The 13,684-nt window shown below is 41.5% G+C and overlaps 1 long non-coding RNA gene across 1 annotated transcript; it reads right to left on the bottom strand.

The window, feature by feature from the left end:
• Positions 1-552: 552 nt before the first annotated feature.
• Positions 553-6,872, bottom strand: LOC138924269 (uncharacterized). The gene is made up of 2 exons (XR_011439134.1): positions 6,105-6,872; positions 553-4,885 (listed from the first exon to the last, which is right to left on the bottom strand). It is a non-coding gene; the product is annotated as an uncharacterized lncRNA (long non-coding RNA).
• Positions 6,873-13,684: the final 6,812 nt, after the last annotated feature.

The raw sequence follows: 13,684 nt of genomic DNA, 5'->3' as shown, positions 1-13,684 counted from the left end.
ACTTCACGATAATCAAGACAGTGTGACAGTGACAAAAGGAGAGGCATATAGATGAACGGGATAGAATTGAGAGTCCAGAAATAAACCCACACATCTATGGTTAGCTGATTTTCTGCAAGGGTGACAAGAGCACCAAATGGGGAAAGAATATTCTTTTCAACAAATGGTGCTGGGACAACTGGATATCCCCATGCCAAGAATGGATTGGATCCTTACCTCACACCATATACAAAAAAATACTTCAAAATGGATCAAAGATCTAAATAAATGAACTAAGATGATAAAACTTTTAAAAGAAAACATAGGTAAATTTTCATGGCCCAGATTAAGTAATGCTTTCTTGGCTCTGACACCAAACACACAAGCAACCAATGAAAAATATTGGACTTTATCAAAATTTAAAATTTTTGTGCTTCAAAGACACTATCAAGAAAGTTAAAAGACAGCTCACAAAATGGGAGAAAAATATTTTCAAAGAATATATCCAATTATGGTCTGGTATTCAGAATATATGAAGAACTCTTGCAACTCAACAATAAAAAGACGACTCCATTTTTAAAACAGGCAAAGGATTTAAATAGACATTTTTCCAAAGCAGATCTACAAATGGCAGTAAGTACATGAAAAATATGCTAAACATCATTAGTCATTATGGAAATACAAATAAAACCCGTAATAACATACTACTTCACACCCATTTGATGCCTATAATTTAGAAATACAGTCAAGTGTCGCTTCACGACAGGGATATGTTCTGAGAAAAGCATCATTAGACGATTTCGTCATTGTACGACCATCATGGAGTGTACTTACACAGACTAGGTGGTATAGCCTACTACGCACCTAGACTATGTGGTATAGTCTATTGCTCTTAGGGTACAATCCTGTACAGCATGTTACTGTACTGAATACTGTAGGCAATTGTGACACAATGGTAAGTATTTGTGTATCTAAACATGGAAAAGGTACAGTAAAAATACAGTAAAAAGATAAAAATGGCACACCTGTACAGGTACATTCAATTACCATCAATGGAGCTTGGAGGACTGGAAGTCGCTCTGGGTGAGTCAGTGAGTGAGTGGTGAGCGAAGGTGAAGACCTGGAACTTTACTGTACATGACTATAGACTTTATCAACTCTACGCTTAGGCCACACTAAATTTATAAAAAAAATGTTTCTTTCTTCAATAATAAATTAGCTTACTGTAACCTTTTTACTTTATAAACTTTTAATTTTTTTAACTTTTGACACTTTTTAAATAACACTTAGCTTAAAACACAGACACATTATACACCTGTACAAAGATATTTTTCTTTCGTTATATCCTTATTCTATAAGGTCTTCTCTATTTTTAAAATTTTGGGGATTTTTTTACTCTTTAAACTTTTCTGTTAAAAACTAAGACACAAATACACACATTAGCCTAGGCATACACAGGGTCAGGACCATCAATGTCACTGTCTTCCACCTCCACACTTGTCCCACTGGAAGGTCTTCAGGCAACAACACGCACGGAGCTGTCGTCTCCTATGATAACAATGCCTTCTTCTGGAATACCTCCTGAAGGACCTGATGAGGCTCTTCTCAAGGAAGTGTCACTCTTTTCAGAAATACGTCTGTGGTAGTTTGCTTGGTTCGTTTCTGTTTTTCATCATAGATTTGCTTATAAGAAAATAATGCACCATGAAAATTCTTCTCTATTAATGAAAACCTTTTGGTGTTGGCGTCCATGCTTTCAAACTTAAGGAGCTTGTTGAGGTCTGCAAAAGCTTCTGCTAAACCCTTCACTGTGAATTTTCTTCAAGGTTCTTCTTTTTCTTCTCCTGCAGTTTCCTTTTCTCTTGCCTCTTCTTCAGGTATGCGTTCCTGTTCTAGTTCCAACAACTCCTCATTGGTCAATTCCTCAGGAACCACCTCTAGGAGCTCCTCATTGTCATGCTCATCCACACTTAGGTTAAAGTTGTTTGTCATCTCATCAGCCTTTTGGTTTTTGCAACCTCCTCATCCTTGGCAAATCCTTTGAAATCAGAGACCAATCTCTTGGGTGTCTTCTTCCAGATGCCATTCATACGCTCCTTGGTGACATCACCGCAAGCCCAAGCAATGTTCTTGATGTAGTCATAGATGTTGTGATCCTTCCAGAATTTCATCAGTGTCTTCTCAGTTGCAGCAATAGCCTGGGCAAAGGTCCTCATCAGGTAGTAGGCCTTAACAGCTGCTATAACTCCTTGATCCATCAGTTGGATCAAAGAGACAGTATTTGGAGGGAGAAACACTGCTTTGGTATTGGGATGAAGATCACCAATAAAAGGAGGATGTCTAGGAGCTTTATCAACAATAAGCAAAATATTGAAAGGTATGTTATTCTCCAAACAGTACTTTTCCATTTCACTGACACAGTCATTCAGGAGAGCATCTTGGAAGAAGGGCCAGGTCATCCATGACTTCTTATTGCTCCTGTCCTACACTGGCAGTGTGTGCTTACTGATATGCTTGAAGGCCCTGGGGTTCTCACTGTGCCAGATCACAAAGGTTTCGATTTGTAGCCTGCAACATTGCCCCCAAGCAAGACTGTTATCCTGTCCTTAGAAGCCTTGAAACCTGGCATTGACTTGGCCTCCTTATGGAGGAAAGTCCTTTCAGGCATCCATTTCCAGAATAGGGAATTTTCATCCATATTTAAAGTAATTTTCCACCACAATCAGCTTACCTGAGTTTCGGAAAATTTTTCAGTTACCTTCACATCAGCACTCACGGACTCACCTCTCACTTTCACATTTTGTAATGAACAATGATTCTTGAATCGTTTAAACCACCCAGAGCTGGCAGTAAATTCAACATCGTGGTCAGGTCCAGCCTTTTCTTTCAACATCGTGAACAGACTTTTTGCTTTGGCCCTTATCGTCATGGTGCTCAGAGGGATATGCTTCTGTGTCTGGTCTTCAATTCAGGTCTTTAGAAGTTTCTCCATGTCTGATATAGGCCCTTCTTGAATTTTTGTTAGTCTTGTTGGCTTCAATGAAGCAGATCTTTTAACAGCTTCCATCACTTTACTCTTGTTCTTCAAGATAGTAGCTGTGGTGGAATGGGACGTGCCTGACTGGTGAGCCATACCTGTCACTGACTTTCCACCTTCGTAGTCCCTAATCACTTTTAATTTCCTTACCAGGTCAATTATTTCATGTGGGCTCTTATTGGCAACATTAGCAGTGGATTTTGTTTGCCTAGGGACTGTGATGAACAAAACAACAAAAGATTAAACCAAGCACAAGAGAAAATGATGCAATCAAGAGATGCAATAAACGTGAGACATGTGAAGCTGCTGCCAGCATAACATAGCATACTGTTTTATAGTAAACTTTTGTTTTTTAAAAGTAGGAAGAGTATACTCTAAAATAATAATAAAATGTATAGTATAGTAAATACATAAATCAGTAATAGTCACATTATCATTATCAAGTATCATGTGCTATACATAATTGTATGTGCTACACTTTTATACAACTGGCAGCACAGTAGGTTTGTTTACACCAGCATCACCACAAACACGTGAGTGATGCATTGTGCTAAATTATGACAGCTACGACGTCACTAGATGATAGGAATATTTCAACTCTGCTATAATCTTATGGGAACACCATGGTATGTGCGGTCTGTCATTGACCGAAATGTCATTATGCGGCACGTGACTGTAACATTAACAACAGAAAACAACAACATGGATGAACCTTGAAACACTATGATAAGAGAGAAAGAAACAAGTCACAGAAGACCACATTTTATATTCCGTTTATATGAAATGTTCAGCATTGGCAAATCTGTAAAGACAGAAAGGAAATTTGTGGTTTCCTACTGGTGAGATGGAGGGTTGGACATAAATAGGGAGTGACTGTAATGGGTATGGAGCTTCTTTTTGGGGTGATTAAAAGGTTATAAAATTAGTTGTAGTGATGGTTGTACAACTCTGTGAATATACTAAAAATCATTTTAATGTACACTTTAAATGGGTGAATTATATGGTATGTGAATTATATCTCAATAAAACTGTCAAGAAATAAAATTAATTGACATTAATTTTTTAAAAGAACTGTAATTCCTTAAAATGGCCACTTTGGAAAGCAATGCACTTAGTGTATTAATCAGAAAAGAATAGACCTTGCTGTGGGAACAAATAAATGCCACATCTCAGTGACTTACATAACATCCAGTGTTAACTAGCTGGTTCTCCTGGGCAATTCTTCTCTGAGTGGTGACTTAAGCACCCAAGCTCCTTTCATCTTGTGACACTGCCACATTAAACATGTGGCCATTGAGGTCGCTGTGGAAATGGAAGAGCGAGGATGGATCATGGCTCAGGGGGTTTATGGCTGGCCTGGAAGTCGTATACCTTACTTCTCCCACACCCATTGGCCAGAATATAGTCTTATGGCTCCAACTTAATTGCACATAATGCTGGGGAAGTCTTCCTGTGTGCCCAGGGAGAGGAACGTGAAATGGGAATTGGCTAGCACATAGCATTGTCTCTGCCCCAAATCACCCATGGACGAAGAGGAGGAGGAGGGTGGAAAAGGAAAGAAAGAAAAAGAAAAAAGAAACCAACTACTGCTCAAATTTCTAGACATCTTCTTTGCCAAATACCTTCACATCCAAATGAAAAGTACAAAAGGAATTTGGTCTTCTTGGCCCATAATTAATTCCATGTTTTGAGCCCCAGGTTGATCATGAATGAGACTGTCATTTTGATGACTTCAGGCACATTCAGTCTACCCCAGGCCTGTTACAGCCTGTACTCTCAGCACTCTGGGCATATTCCAGGCACACCACTGACTTCTTGTATTGCAGGTTATCCATCTTAGGATTGCAAGTTATCCTCAGGCCATAAGCTCTGTAATGACAAGGATGCATTTTATTCATTTCTTTACCCCAACTCTTAGCAAGAGCCCAGCACATACTGGATGTCAACACAGATTTGAGGAACTGAACATAAGCCTTGCGTTTCTCCACTAGACTATAAGTGCCTTGAGAGCACAACTCAGAGTCGGTAAGTAGAGAGCATCCTGCCCTGGTTTTTGGCCATGGCCTCATGGTGATGGACATGACAGGTGGCATATTGGAGACGGATTCAGCCCTAGACTTCCCCAGTGGGTGGGGCACAGGGAGGGCTGGCCCTGCAATCATATTGTCGCCCATGCTTTAGTTGTGAATAGCACCTATCCCTTCCTTATAGCTGACAGTTACATGTTTAGTTACAATTACAGCTGCTCCCTTTAACTTTAGGTACAGAGAGTGGCCCGGTTCCTCAGTTCATGGCACACTGTCATGGTCCTGCCCCAACATGCTTATATATTTGTTCCTCTTTAGCCCCATACTCCACTCTCATCCCTGCACAGACCACCCTTAGGATGTGTTCAGTGCTTATCCTTCTGTTTCTATGGGAACTTGAGAAACCTGACAAGTTAGTTTCTGTGCACGTATTTTCAGTTTATGTCAATGGCATTATATTATAGATCTTGCTCTGGTTCTTACTTTTCTCACTCGGCACTAGTTTAAGGCTACAACCACACTGCTGGGTGTCTATCCTGCTTGTGGCTGCGCAGTAACGCACGTGGTCGCCTGTCATGTTACTTTTCCATTCCCCAGTGATGGACACCTGGCTTGACTCTAACTCTTCACTGCCCAAAACAATGCTGGGATAGATACCTCTTCTCCATCCCCTTGTGCATGCATCTTTGGGATAAACGCCCAGGAGCAAAATTTCTAGGGCTTGAGATATACAAATATCAGATGCTACTAAGCAGAGCGCAGTTGCCCTCCAGAAGGCCGTGCCAGGCTACATGCGGACCAGCAGCACACGGAGCGCCTCTACCCTCCCATCCCTATGGATGATACAAGGCTCAGAGAGAGGCCAGTATAGCTCATAGTCTGGAAGTAGCAAGGAAAAGCCATCATCCTGAGGAATGTCTCCTGAAAGGCAGCATTTCCTGAGCGGGCATCCTGTCCCGTCCCGTCTTTTTCCAGCCCAGGGTCCTCCCTGGTGGACAGAATTCTCCTCCTCATCTCCGAACTTTGCCATCCCCCTGCACTGCCTCCCACAGACTCAGCACCTGGGGAAGGGCGGGTGGACAGGAATGGTGGCTTTGGCAATTTAGGCCTAGGAGAGAGATGAGCTCTGGCCCTGGATGAGCCATCAGCAGAAGCCTTGGGATCCCCTCCGCTCCCCCAAGTCATCCATCTGATGCTCACAGCAGCCTGTACGACAGACAGGAATGTGACAAGACGAAGAATCTCCATTCCAAGTGAGGCGATTTGCCAGGGTGGAGTGGCTAAGTTGAGACCAGAATCTCCTGCAGCCTCTTTGACGTTCAGGACCCACAGTAGGGGGCTTCAGACCCTGTGAGCCAGACGTTAGGAGCTGCCGCTCTTAAGTCCCTCCATGGTTCCAGCTCCAACCTGGAGCCTTCAAGCACAGACCACCTGGCTGCGCTGCCATGTGAGCCTCTCACCAGCATGGGCCTTGGGGACACCCGAGAAATCGGAGGCCCTGAAGGTCAGGGGCTCGCTCACGACCACACATCTCTTCAAAGTTCCAAGGTTAAAGCTGAGGTCCAGCGGAATGAGCATAGAAGCTTGGCAAACCCCGTGGAGCTTCTCTCGTCAGCTGTTTTTCCGTCTGTCACACGGAAGTCCTGTGCCAGAACCTGGGGTCAAGGGGAGCTCTGAGAAGCCACAGCCTGCGTGGCAGGAAATTGAGCCACGGAGAGTGCGAAAAATACGACCATTGGTGTCAAAGAGGCGCGAGTTTAAGTCCAAGCTCTGCCACTCACCAGCTGCGCGATCCCGGGCAAATGCAGGCGGGGAGAAGCGTTTCCCCAGGCAGGACCCACGGCGACGCCACAGTGCCCCCTGCCGGCTGAGCGCCGTCACTCCGCGCGCGCGGGCAGGCTGTGTCGCCGCGCTCCTGCCCCCCGCGCACACCTGGGCCCGCGCCTGAGCCGGCACCAGGGCAATCAAGGCCGCCTTGGCGGCGCTCACCCTGGACTTAAGGCTTCCTGCCTCGACTAGGAGAGAGGGAAGAAGTCAGGCAGGAAGGTGTCAGCCCCGTAGACTACAAGGACGACCCTGGGGAGGAAAGCTGCGTGGAGCCCTTCAGCTGAGTTGCAGGGGTGGTGACCGAAGGAAGAAGGGATTTCTATCCCAATTTTTCTCTGGGTAGCTCCTGAGCCAAACACAGCTTTGTGAGCCTCAAAGGAGCCCTGAACCTGCCATCGACTGGGCAAAAAGAGGAGATTCCAATTAAATCTATTCTAAAAATGAAAGCTACTGTTATTTGCCAGACACGCTAATAGGTGTCTCGTGAGCTATTAATTCATCTGTCAAACGGATGAATCAGCTTCTTCTCTGTGCCAGGTCATATGCTGCGTTTGGGATGCAGGGAGCATGAGCATCTCTCCCGTACACATATCGTAGCCCCTCTACTTCAGCTGCGTTATTTTTTGACATAGCACTTATCACCATCTAAAATATCAGATATTTTACTTTCTTTTTCTCATTTTCTCTGTTACCACACGTGCACACACACACACACATTTCTGTTGTATCCCTAGCACTTAGAAAAGTGCCTTACACATAGTAGGTATTCCATTAATATTTATTGACTCGAGGAGTTCACAATTTAGTAATCTGATTTATCCTTCAAAGCTCCCTAACTTTGAGGGGATTTTAGTCTTCATTTTACGAACGTTCAAACTGCAAGTGCCTTTCAAGGAGTTATTACACTGTTGCTGGTAGAGGGGGAAGCAGACCCAGGCCTATTGACTCCGAATTCTGTGCTCTGAGTGCCAACTCCCACATATGCTAATTACTGGATAAAGCAGAGAAAAGTAAGGGAAATCAGTATTATCAGCCTTGTTTTTAATTTAATTTTACTAACTTTAAATGAGAAGTTAACGTAGTGAAATTCACACAGCAAAATGGCAGGCTGTATCTGGTCAAAATTCCCTCCCAGATCATTACATATAAAAATGACAAATAAAATAATGTTAGCTATACATATTTAAAGTTTGGCTGAACTAGCAAAACATAAGGAAAACAATCAGAGGGCAGAAATCACAATGAAATCAATATTTCGTAGAAGTGAGCTGACTTTTGTGCTGAAGGCATCTGCTGATTCCCGGGAGTCTGGAGCCACAGTGCTCTGAGCTGTGCTGGTCACGAGAAACAAAAGTTGGAGAGGCAAGTTGGTTGGGGGAAGAATTCTGGTCAGAGTCCTCTATGTAAAACCAGGACTCTGGAAGGTCAGTACCTTCCATGAGTGAATACAGAAAGAAAGGAGTAAAACATTCTCCCTGAGAAATCCGTGACCATCTGTATATATTCAACTGGATGTGTAACTAGAATTCATACTCCCTGTGAAAACTGAAGTCTCAAATGGAAATTTTAATTTTTTGAAGTTGGCAGTGCTTCCTGGTACCCAGCAAAAGCAAACATAAATTTTCTAGGACAGATTTAAGCCCAGGCCTTAAAGAATTCTCAGAGATAGTTACAGGGACCAGGACTTCGAAATCAAAATTCACAAAACGTATGAAGAAACAAATGGCCATAAAATAAGTTCTGCGCCTGGTAATGGTAGACCAGGTGGATCAGCCCAACTGCTCTCCTGATAGCAGGAGGAAATCTTGACATCTCTGGAGAGCTAACAAGCCAGTGAGAAGCTGTGGGGAAGAAAGGAATCTCAGAAAAGTCAGCCCAGAATTTGAGGCCATTTTGACCATGGAATACTAAAAAGACACCATCCCTCAAAGGAACTGAAGCCCAGCTTCAAAATCATGCCAATCCCTGATTAGGTTAAGATAACGTGGGATCACTAGTGCCTCTAGTCTGGCTGCCTATGGAAAAAGCGATCCTCTTCAATGTAAATACAATAATCCCGAGCCTCAGATTACCTCTTGAGTTTTTTTACCTACAATGTCCAGCATTCAGTCAGGAATAGCCAGGAATAACAGAGGATAAGATATTAGTAAGACTCAAGATAATCAATAAACAGTAGAAACAGACCCATGGAGCATCCATGATTTGAAATTAATTGGTTCAAGTAATTAAAATACAACAGGATTTCAGCATAAAATGGAAAGTATAAAAAGCATTAAAAATTGAAATTCTAAAACAAAAAAAATAACTAAAATTACAAACTCAATAAATGGGTTTAACAGGAGTTTGAACTCTACCAAACAAAGAATTAGTGAACTGGAAAATGGATCAGAAGAAAGTATCCACACTGAGGCACAGGAAGACAAAGGTTGGAAAACAGAGAAAGAAATGAGAGAGGCATCTAAGATATGTTTAAAATGCCTAGAATATTTGTAATTTGGAGTCCCAGAAGGAAAGGAGACAAGAGAGTGGGTCAGAAGTACTATTTGGAAAGATAAAAGCAGAGAATTTGAAAAGCTGATAAAAGATATCAAGCCACAGATTAAAGCAGTACTATAATTCCCAAAAAGAATAAAAACAAGCAACACCATATCTAGGCACAATAAACTCATGAGAAACAAGGGCAAAGAGAAAAAAACATGAAAGCATTCAGAAAAAAATTGCCTTCAAAGAAGTAACATTAAGGCCGATAACTGACTTTGAAACAGAAACAATGGAAGGCAAGAAACAAAGAAATGGCATCTTACAATAGCTGCCAAACTAAAATTCTATACCCAGTGAAATTATTTAAACAGTGAAGGAAAAATAAGGAGGTTTAAAGACAAACAGCACTGAGAAACTCATTATCAGTGGAAACTTTAAAAAAGATATTCTAATTAAAAATCTTCCCACAAACCAGAGGTAGACAACCTGCCAGTGAATTCTTCCAAATGTTTAAGGAAGAAATAATACTAATCTTTTACAAAATCTTTCAAAGCATAGAAAAAGTGAGAATAAAATACATTATTTACTACACTAAAGGAAAAAGAAGAAAAATCACATGATAATTAACATTGAGAGAAAAATTTAAAGATATAAATCAGGGCCGGCCTGGTGGCACAGCAGTTAAGTTTGCACATTCCGCTTTGGTGGCCTGGGGTCCACCAGTTTGGATCCCAGGTGCAGACATGGCACCGCTTGTCAAGTCATGCTGTTGTAGGCATCCCACATATAAAGTAGAGGAAGATGAGCATGGATGTTAACTCAGGGCCAGTCTTCCTCAGCAAAAAGAGGAGGATTGGTGGCAGATGTTAGCTCAAGGCTAATCTTCCTCAAAAAAAAACAGATATAAATCAATTAAGGGATATATCATCATCATGGATTGGCATACCCAATATTAGAGGTGCCAATTCTCCTCAAATACATCTATACTATAAATTATAAAAGTCATATGGATACTGGCTTACAAGAATTTGGATGGATCTCAAGGGAAATATGCTGAGTAAGAAAAAAACCTCGGGGGCTGGCCCGTGGCCTAGTGGTTAAGTTCATGCACTCCGCTGCAGGTGGCCCAGTGTTTTGTTGGTTCGAATCCTGGATGCGGACATGGCACTGCTCATCAAACCACGCTGAGGCAGCATCCCACATGCCACAATTAGAAGGACCCACAATGAAGAATATACAACTATGTACCAGGGGGCTTTGGGGAGAAGAAGGAAAAAATAAAATCTTTAAAAAAAAAATAAGAAAAAAACCTCAAAAGGTTACTTACTATTTGATTCTATTTATATAATATTCTTTTTTTATATATATATTTGAGGAAGATCAACCCTGAGCTAACATCTGCTGCCAATCCTCCTCTTTTTGCTGAGGAAGACTGGCCCTGAGCTAACATCCATGACCAACTTCCTCTACTTTATATGTGGGACGCCTACCACAGCATGGCTTGCCAAGCCGTGCCTTGTCCGCACCCGGGATCCGAACCAGTGAACCCCGGGCCGTCAAAGCAGAACATGCGCACTTAACCGCGGTGCCACCAGGCCGGCCCCACAAATTCATTTTTTTTAAATGTGGATTTCCAGTTGTCCTAGCACCATTTGCAGAAAAGACCATTCTTTTGTCCATTGAATAGCCTTAACACTCTTGTCAAAAATCAATTTACCTTTAATATGAGGATTTTTCTGGACTGTCAATTCTATTCCATTGATCTATCTGTCTAATCTTATGCCCATTTTGATTACTGTACCTTTGTAGTAAGTTTTGAAATCAGGAATTGTGAGGCCTCCAATCTTGTCTTTGTTTTTCAATATTGTTTTTGCTATTCTGGGTCCCTTGAATTTCTGTATGAATTATAAGATCAGGTTTCCATATTTGCAATGAAAATACAGTTGGAATTTTGAGAGGGATTGCCTTGAATCCATAAATCAATTTGGGGAGAACTGCCATCTTAAAAATGTTAAATCTTCAAATCCGTGAACATGAGATGTCTTTCCATTTATTTTGGTCCTTTTAAATTCTGTAGTTTTCAGGGTGAAAGACTTGCACTTCTTTTGTTAAATTTCTTTCTAAGTATTTTATTCTTTTTGATGCTATTGTAAGTGTAATTGTCTCTTAATTTCATTTTTGAAATGTTCATTGCTAGGATGTAGAAATATAACTGATTTTTTTATATTGATCTTACATTATGCAACCTTACTTAACTCGTTTATTAGCTCTAATAGTTTCTTCATGGATTTTGGAGGGAATTCTTTATCGTCATTTGCAAGTAGAGATAGTTTGACTTCTTTATTTCCAATCTGAATGTCTCTTATTTCATTTTCTTGCCTGGTTGTCCTAGCTAGAACCTTCACTACAATGTTGAATAGAAGTGGCAGGAGCAGATCTCCTCGTCATGTTCCTGATTTTCAGGGGTAAGCTTTCAGTCTTTCGTCATTAAGTATGATGCTAGATATGGGGCTTCCATAGATGCCATTTATCACAGTTTGAGAGCGTTTTCTTCTATTCCTAGCTTGTTGAATGTGTTTATCATGAAAGGGTCTTGGGTTTTGCCAAATTCTTTTTCTGTGAATATTGAGATGACTATGGGGTTTTTGTTTTTTATTCTATTAATATGGCATATCACATTGATTGATTTTTCATATGTTTACCCAACATTTTATATGTTGATTCCTGGGACAAATCCCACTGTATTCTTTTCATAAGCTGCTGGATTCAGTTTGCTAATACTTTGTTGAGGATTTCTGCATCTATATTCCTAAGGTTGTTGATTTGTAATTTTCTTTTCTTATGATGTCTTTGTCTGGTTTTGGTATTAGGGTAACAGTGACCTCATAGAATGAGTTGAGAAGGGTTCCCTCCTCTGTTTTCTGGTGGAGTCTGTAAAAGATTTGCATTGTTTATTCTCTAAACATTTGATAGAATCCCCCAGTGAATCCAACTGGCCTTGGGGTTTGTTTTTGTTGGAAGTTTTTTTTATTACTAACTCAATCTCTTTATTTGTTATAGGTCTTTTCAATTTTCTATTTCTTGTTCAGTCTGTTTTAGTAGTTCGTGTCTTTCTAGGAATGTACCCATTTAATCTAGTTATATAATTTCTTGGTATACAATTTTTCATGCTATTCGCTTCTAATCCTTTTTATTTCTGTGAGGATGGTAGTCATATCACTTCTTTCATTCTTGATATTAGTAATTTGAACCTTCTCTCTTTTTCCCTTGGTCAGTCCAGCTAAATGCTGGTCAATTTTTTTGATCATTTCAAAGAACCAACTTTTGATTTCATTAATTTTCTCTGTTATTCTTCTATTCTCTATAAGGTTTTCTTTTTCTGCTCTAGTCTTTATTATTTCCAGGCAGTTTACAACAAGGCAGAGAAAGGTGAAAAAAAAAAGGCATTCCAGGATGGGAAATGGCATGAGCTAAGGATATGTCGGTATGTGAAAGGGCATGACGCTTTCAGCAAATGCTGGACTGGTCGATGTAATAGCTTCCAGAATTTAATAGGGAAAAATGAGGAAAATGGAGATGGAAAAGTGGATTTGAAAGAACTTCGTAGTCTACGCCAAGGAAAAGTCTGGATTTTGTCCAGTAGACAGTGCAGAACCAATGAGGAAGGTGTACAAATGAATTGTATTTTAGGAAAGTCATCCAAACAGATGTGTGGGAAGGAGGTGAGAAAGGAGGAAAGAAGTAGGAGTAGACAACTTGCAGTGTTTGTGAGGATGGGGAAGAAGGAATGGGTATAATGGGGATTTATGGGGCCCAGTTGGGAGGGTTGATACACCATTGACCCTGAGGAGAGGGAGAAGGACAGGGTGGTGTTGACTGAATTTTCTGAGTGCTGGTGGTGGTGGTGGGGCCATCAGTCATGTGAAGGGAGAGGGAAGGGGAAGACAAGGGGTTTGTTTGGGGCAGGTTGTGTGTCAAGATGTTTTGAGTTTTGAGGTTTCCAGATGGAAATGTCCAGCGGGCAGTGGGAGACAAAGGTTGGGAACATGGAAAGAAGTCAAGGATATGGCGCAGATTTGAGAGCCTTTGGTGTGTAAGCAGATGGGGTGTGACCCTCCACCCCCACCCCAGGGAAAAGGCCAAGGGTGAAAGAGGACCTAGAACACCTCTGGTAACAGCAGTGTCTAAAGCTTGAGCACAAGAAGAGAAGCCAGCAAAAGAGTTGATGGGGACAGCCAGAGAGGAGCAATCAGCACCGTGAGAACACCAGGATTGGGGGGCAGCACCTCAGGGGCCAAAGGGAAGTACCCAAGGCAGGGCGTGGTCAGAGGGG

The sequence above is a fragment of the Equus caballus genome, chromosome 1, assembly GCF_041296265.1.
Source record: "Equus caballus isolate H_3958 breed thoroughbred chromosome 1, TB-T2T, whole genome shotgun sequence".
Lineage (NCBI taxonomy): Eukaryota > Metazoa > Chordata > Mammalia > Perissodactyla > Equidae > Equus > Equus caballus.
This window is presented reverse-complemented; position numbering and strand designations above follow the sequence as displayed.